The sequence below is a fragment of the Salvia splendens genome, chromosome 14 (assembly GCF_004379255.2).
Source record: "Salvia splendens isolate huo1 chromosome 14, SspV2, whole genome shotgun sequence".
NCBI classification, from domain to species: Eukaryota; Viridiplantae; Streptophyta; class Magnoliopsida; order Lamiales; family Lamiaceae; genus Salvia; species Salvia splendens.
The window spans coordinates 15,861,460-15,869,499 of record NC_056045.1 but is presented as its reverse complement, the minus strand read 5'-3'; the positions used below and the strand labels follow the sequence as shown (position 1 = coordinate 15,869,499).

The window sequence follows — 8,040 nt, the reverse complement described above, 5'->3', positions numbered from 1 at the left end:
GGCTTCTTCTTAAACTTAGACTTCTTGAACTTCTTGACATTGAGACTTTCGGCTGTTGATCCAAGTTATTGACCGTCTCCTTTTGCATCTCCTTCGCCATCAAATTGGCATGCACTTCGGAGTAGGTGTTCGACTTATCTCCCCTATATATTATGGCATCACTCAGCTGATCATATGAGCTTGGCAATGCATTTAGGGCTAGAATAGCCTTGTCTCCATCTGTTATTTTGACATCAACATATCCAAGATCATCGATGATCTTGTTGAAATCCTCTAGTTGCTCAATGATGGATTTATCGGCAGCAAAACTATATCAATACAACCTATTCTTTAGGTAAATTCTATTGGCTAGAGACTTCACCAAATGGACCTCATCAAACTTCGCCAATACCCCAGCCGTAACATTCTCTTCCTGAACTTCTCTCAGTACTTTGTCGTCGAGACGCAAGATGATAGCACTATGCGCCTTCATCTGCATTTCATAAAACTTCTCTTGTTCCTTCTCATCAAGAACCGCTTCTTTCCCCTTTTCGTTCGAAGCCAAGACTGCAACAAGCCATTGTTGAATGATAACTGCACGCGTTTTCATCTTCCACATGCCATAATAATTTTTGTCCGTGAATTTCTCAGCTTCCAATCGCATTGTCATGATGAACACTGCAATTCTTCGATCGTAGATTCGCTTCCCAAAGACCGCACCAATTGTTTACTTTCAAGCTTCAATCTTCAATCTTCGATCAAGAACACAAGAGGAAAAACTAGGGTTTATGTGGAGAAAATCAAAACTCTTATTGAAACTCACTCTATGATTACAATCAGGAGAGAAAAAGAATAAGAATAGCTAATAACAAAAACTGGCTAGTACTCCCTCCGTCCCGGACTACTCGCACATTTCCTTTTTCGGCACGGAGATTAAGGAATGAGTGTATAGCAAAGTCAACAATTGCGGCTGTAGGTGATAATTTTTACTAAAGATTGAAAGAGTGCAAATAACTTGGACGTCCAGAAAAGAAATAAGTGCAAGTAGTCCGGGACGGAGGGAGTACAATCTTATCACTCAGATTCAATCTCACCATTGAAACTAATCCAACGGCTACTACTTGTCACAACTAAAGAACAAGTTGTTTTTTCCTCATTTCTTCCTCTATGATTTTAGCTACTGTTTCAGCTCAGTAATGACAATCAATCAACAATTTATAACTTAATAATAGATCAATTTCACTTATATCTTTATTTCTATGGATTTACCTCGGATTCAGCTCAGCAATGACAATCAATCAACAATTTTATAACTTAATAATAGATCAATTTCACTTATATTTGTACTTTATTGAAATTTCTTAATTGTATCTAGAGATGTCAATTAGATTAGCTCATCGGATTTACTATCAGTTTTATTCAATTGCAGGCTAATTGTGGTGAAATTTTATTAGATAAGAAAATTTTCAGACCTAGTCTAATACATTTAGTTTTGGGGCAGTCAACATGCTTATTAATTTGATTTTTTTTAAATAATCAATTTGCGTTCTAAATTAATATTTGTGAAACTAATTCAATTTTTTTTAAAAAAAAAAACATTGAACCGCAATATATTCACAATAGTTGGAATATGAGATGAAAAGGCTGCCGATAATCAAGTCTTGGGTTTTGCTTGTAACGTAGTAATATTTGGGAAACATTTTGTGTGCATCCAATATAGTACTACGTTGTATCATCTCAAATAGAACTCACTAGTTTTTAATTAAACTTAATTGTTAATTGAAATTTATGTATCACGTTTAGAAGTTTAAGAAAAAGATATCCCTATACTCCTTATCAATTGTCCTATTTTCTTATTTTGTGCATGATCTCTATTAAAATTTTTTTATTTGATTTTTAATAGAACGCAAATTGATTATTTAAAAAAAATCAAATTAATAAGCATGTTGACTGCCCCAAAACTAAATGTATTAGACTAGGTCTGAAAATTTTCTTATCTAATAAAATTTCACCACAATTAGCCTGCAATTGAATAAAACTGATAGTAAATCCGATGAGCTAATCTAATTGACATCTCTAGATACAATTAAGAAATTTCAATAAAGTACAGATATAAGTGAAATTGATCTATTATTAAGTTATAAAATTGTTGATTGATTGTCATTGCTGAGCTGAATCAGAGGTAAATCCATAGAAATAAAGATATAAGTGAAATTGATCTATTATTAAGAAATAGTCTGATTTTTTTCATCTTGGTCCGTCCCATAAAAATAGTCTCTTTGTATTTTTGGTAATCTAAGTGGCCTCATTCAAATAACAATACTTCAATCACTTTTTCTTTCTTATCTCCTACTTTATCAATTTCATATTAAGTCATTTCCAAAATTCTTATTTTTGTGGGATGAATAGAGTATTTTATTTATTTTTCTATAAAAAAAATGGAGCAATCAAGAGGTGAACATGGGTAATTCTTTTGTAGTTCTATACTACAATTAACATTCCATAAGCGTACTGAATTTTTTTTTGTTCCTGCTTTGGGATAGACGCATGAGGGTCGTGCGTCTCTCGTTAATGAAACGCATCACGGAGATGCTTCTTACACAAAGACGCATGAGAGACATGCGTCGTTTGTTTTATTAATTTTTTTTAAAGACGCATAAGCGTCATGTGTCATAGGGAGAGACGCATCTCCATCATGCGTCGGATTTTTTTTAATTTTATTAGACGACTCATGACCGTCACGCGTCTTAGGGAGAGACGCATTGTAACACCCGTACTTTTAAGTACTAAACTAAAGTATGTCATGGGATAATTAATAAAATTTTTATTTATTATACTATGCCTCTCGTTAAATGTGCTTCGGGAAGTAGTATGGTATTTATGTGACGATGTGACTTTGGGACGTTTTTATTTAATTATGAAACTTTGGGAGACATGTTGAAGGTCTCGTTGAAATAATGATGACGATATTGCTATATTTAGCATAAGGGATGCGATGCGGGAGATGAATATTTTATGGAAGATGGCATAAATCGAGGAATGGTTGAGGAAACTATATTTGGAACAACACCAAATATAGGTTGTGACGTTAGGTGTTCTTTAATTGTTGTTTGTGAAGAACAAGATAAAGTCCCGTGAATCTTAATTATCGACGGAAGTGCGAGAAAATAAAGTATGTATATATATTTATGTTTGGGCTTTCCAAATTAAATTGGAGTCCAATTGACTATCTATAAAAAGGACTTGGGCCCTAACTATTTAAAAATCTAACCAAGTAATAATATTGCCAAGTGGGCTTACAACAAATTGAGCCCAACACCATTTAATTAATTTAAGAGCCCAAATCTATCCAAGCAAATGGGAGCAAGCCCAAAGAACTTCCTTCTCCTTCTTCTTCAACCATGGTCGACGGTTTCCACCAAGGACTCTCCACCTCCAACTCTTTCATCTTCCCTCTTCCACCATCAATGCTTCCATCCAAGAGTCGCACAAAATATTACTTTAGCCTTCCATCTCTTCCTCACATTACACTACACAAAAGGAAAAAAAGAAGTGAGAAAGAGAGCCGAGAGAGAAGCCGAGAGAGGGAGCAAGAGGAGGATTTTTTTTTCACCATTCTTGTCCATTCACCACCAAGTCCAATCAATTTGGAGGTATAATCCTTTCCTATCCCAAAGCATGATTAAATAGTATCTATGCATATGTTTTTTTTATACATTCAATCCAATTAACAATCAACCAAGAATCAATCGAACATTCGCCTTATGTAATCGAAGCCACAAAAGAACTTAACTTTGAATTGAGAACGTAATTTGCGGGTTCATTCGGGGTGGTTCGGAGTGTTTCCGGGGAAGAGGAGGCTGCACAGCAGCTGCGAGCAGCAGCGACGGCAGCGACCGCACAGCGACGGTAGTGCGCAGCGACGGCAGCGAACGACGTCCTCCCTCCTCGCTGCAGGGGCGATTTCCGCCGAGGAGATTGGAGACGCCGGCGACCAGCAGCCCGGATCAGCAGCGACGCGACGGAAGACGACGGATTGGAGGTTGTCAAATTGGAGGTTTCCGATTAGAGATTTTCAATGGTTGGGTGGAATCGGACTCTTGGAGTGAGGTGTGACCCGAATCGCCAGAATCACGTGACAGCCGACGGCGTGGGGTGAGGACTTGAGGAGGAGTCGACGGGTTCTTCAGAAATTGAGGAAGAAATGAGGTGAAAAGAGAGAGTGGATTGACCGATAGTGAAGGGAAGGGAGTTAGGTGGACCTTTGTTGGACCATCTTTTAATTAGTAATTGGGCCTCACTAAATTAAATTGGAGGAGTTGTTAGATGGGCTCCATTTAAATTGTTGGGTTTTAAAAAAATAAGATTGGAGATAAGGTGGGGAAATAATTAAGCTTTGGGGGTTTTAAATAAATCTTTGGGTCGATAAATGATAGTGAGGAATTATTTAATTAAAACCCGAATTAATTGGAAGTATGAATAATTTTATCCCAAGTTCGAAATAAAATATTTTCGAAGAGAAATAGTTGCGATCATTTAAGTACGCGCTTAAATAAATTTTTTTAGAAATTTATTTCGACGTCATGGAAAATACGAGGAGCCAACGGAGGAACGAGCGTAAGTGGCCGACCGGCGTCGCACACGACGCCTTTGGCGGTCGCTGAATAATCGAAAATGCACGAAAAATCGAGAAAATGAATTAAAAGATTTTACTTAGAGTGCATGCATTCTAAATATCTTCGTTACCGAGATTTGATGGGTACTTTATGTATTTTCCGAAAAGGTGGTTCGCACAGCCGCTAAGGTCGGAACGAGAAGCTACTAAGGAAAACTCTAAGCTTCTGAGGTGGGCTTTATTACTTAAACTCTTTAATTGCAATTGATATGTTTATGGTGAGATAAAGGTGGTTTAAATATTATGTCATGCCGTACTTTATGTTTTGAATTGCCTATCTGATTGTCTACTACAATAATGTTCTACTAGACTTTGATGGTTAACGAATTCGGGTCTAACTAGGGTCCAAGCCCTACTTAGGCTAGTGCACTGATGGGGATCGTGAGCCGTCCTCTAGGTCGGCCGGTCCAGTGATCGAGTTTGTGGCCACATTCTCGTTTCACATGATGGTTCAGATATGGTACATAATGGAGGATGACGATTGCCCGCGCGGACACTATTTTACTTAAGGAATGATTTTTAGTGTTTCTCGGCCTTTTAAAGTAAAACCCGAGTTTCACTCAATGATGGCTTGACATAATTTTATCGATAAATGTATTTCGGGCATGAGTTCACTAAGTGCATCAAGTACTCAGCCCCTGCCTATGTGTTTCCTATGTGCAGGTTGAGCGTGGACGGGAGGCGGAGGATGTTGAGCATTGGATCGAGACCATATTCAATAAATGTTTCGGTTGCTATTGTGTCTTTATACATAGTAGTAGCTAACTCTCAATTGCTTCCGCTACTCTAAGTTTTACGAACTCCTACGTTTTTTCTTTAATCCGTTGGACAATTTTTTTTTCTCTATTCGAACTATGTTGCTTCGTGATTTGAAATTTTGATTTGATATTGGAATTTCGTATTTTGATCTATATGTCGTACTTCCTTGATTGCTACCCCCTTCTTCCTTCCCCCACTAGTCGCGATCCATCGTGCTTTTTATCCTTAGGAAGTGCGGTCGTGACAGAATGGTATCAGAGCAATTTTTCCTTCCGCTCTGGACCGAGAGTCTTTTATTCAATCTAGTCTAGACTCGTTTCGCTAGACTAAAAAAGTATTCATTGAAGGCTCAACATTCCGTCTCGCCGCGCTCAACAAGGAAAAAGGTAAAAAGTTTTAAAATGAGGCATGTTGGACGTGATGATGAATGGGATATGATTGAGATGTAGACATCAAGGGCCTTAGATGTAGGCTAGTCATACGAGCGAACTTCTTTCGCTTAAAGACGATATGTGAATTGATGGAACGAATGAGGCGTAGAAAAGAGCAAATTCCAAGGGATGATGAGATGACGGGACAAGGATAACCTTGTGAAGCACGACCAACGCTAGAGCGAAAGATTGACGAGATTGCAAATTACTACGTTCCTAAAATGCGAAACATCTATCCTTAGATGATAACTTAAAAAAAGAAAGAATTGTTATGACCTTTTCCTTATGGAAATCGACAGGTATACACACGGTAGCACGTATGACGTTATCTACGCGTTGTATCCTTCTCTACCTTGCTTTATGTCATTTCTTCGACTTGTTACTAAGGAAACTCACTTTCATGTAGATGGCGATTATGATCCACGTGCCGCTAAGGGGAAGGTACGTCAAGAATGGACTGCGGGCGGTGGAACTGTACCGGGGATTCTAAAGAGACGAGAGGGCCCCTTTGATGTCATATGTTTCCGACTACTTGGCACTATGGCGGGATGCTCATGGGTATGGAGTGAAGCACTACGAGGGCATTAACAGGTTGATTGATGGGTTACCGGCGCCTTGGAATAGGTGGGCCGATGAGGCTTCGCGGCCATACATTTGGCACAAGCTCCCCGACTATAGTGTGCAAGGAGACATGCATGGTTTTGTGAAGGTTCTCTTGGAAGCTCTGGTCGATGCTCGTGACGGACCGCCGCCCTATGCCTCACCTAGAAAGGAGGCATCCTCATCGAGTCTCAGCCCCTACAGCGGGGGTCGGTACGAGAGTGAGACGCCGCAACCAAACTACCCCAAGAGGAGGAGGCTTGGGATGCGCACCTCCGCACCTCCCGCGACGGAAGTCCTTGTTGTCGATAAGCATATCGACGTAGCTACCTATGTGAGGGAGAACGATGAGGGAGAGGAGGAAGATCCTCTTGAAGATGAGGAAGAACCTCTTGAAGATGAGGAGGATCCCATGGAAGAAGAGGATGACCCCGACGAGGATGAAGAACCCCTTGAAAGGGAGATTGAAGTCGAAAGCGAGGAAGGGGCGAATGTTGAGAGAGCACCCGAGGAGTAGAATTTTTTTTTTGTTCTTCTTAGTTTTTGGATGTTTTGCTTTGACGAACTGTGTAATGTTTTCTTTTGAGTTTTGGTTGCACTTGTTGCAAAGACCATGTTGAAACACGTACTTGTTTTTTTTAAGTTAATAAAATTCCCGTTGTTTTATCGTTGTGCTCGTTTTTACCTTGTTATGTATGGAAAACTTGTGAAATCGCTTTTGGAAAGGTTGTATGGTGTGGTGTGGTGATGGTAAATTCAGACTTTTGTACTAATGCGTGTGTTGAACAGAATGCCTCCCCGACGCGCAGCAGTTCATCACGAAAGCGAGGCCAGCAATGAGACCCAAAGTAGTGTGGGGCCTGAAGGACAACCACCGCCACCACCTCCACCACCGCCACAGCCGGAACGAAAAATCGAGAAAGAATTTCAAAAGGAACGCAAGGCTAAGGAGGCCGAGTTCTACAATCTGAAGCAGGGGCGGATGCTAGTGACTGAATATGACCGTGCCCTATGCGACATGTCGCGATATGCACCGGAGCAGGTAAATACCGACGAGAAAATGGCGGAGAAGTTTTGTGCCGGTCTGAGGCACGAAATCAGGATGGCTTTGGCATGCCGTGGAAGGCTCTTGTATGCCGAGTCACTGTCTCGTGCGTTGGACGTGGAGGAAGCAATGCCACGAGAAAAGACAGCAATGCCTACTACTCCAACACCACCTACACCACAACAGAATTTTCGGGATAAGAGAAAGTGGGACGGGAACCGAGAATCCTTTGATAACAAGAGGTTCCAAGGTACCCCAAACTCTGCACGGGGCAAGGGAAAGCAGACTACTCCATATCAAGGTGGAGAGTACCGTCAGAGAGCACCTCCCAGCGCCAAGTGCCCGAAGAATCATATGGGGGAGTGCAGAATCGGGACGAATGTATGCTACAAGTGTGGTGGATTTGGACACTTCGCCAAAGAGTGATCGAGCAACAATAACGCTGGAGTTGGGGGAACACCAAATGGGCTTCGAGGGAATCCTACACCACCTCAGCAGCCGCAACAGCGTCGCCAACCATATCCCACTCAGGCTAGGCCCTATGCTTTGGG

General features: G+C 40.6%; 1 long non-coding RNA gene across 1 annotated transcript; it reads right to left on the bottom strand.

Annotated features, from left to right (window-relative positions):
* Positions 1 to 3,137: 3,137 nt before the first annotated feature.
* On the bottom strand, positions 3,138 to 4,254 carry LOC121764592. The gene is made up of 2 exons (XR_006042569.1): positions 3,773 to 4,254; positions 3,138 to 3,509 (listed from the first exon to the last, which is right to left on the bottom strand). It is a non-coding gene; the product is annotated as an uncharacterized LOC121764592 (long non-coding RNA).
* Positions 4,255 to 8,040: the final 3,786 nt, after the last annotated feature.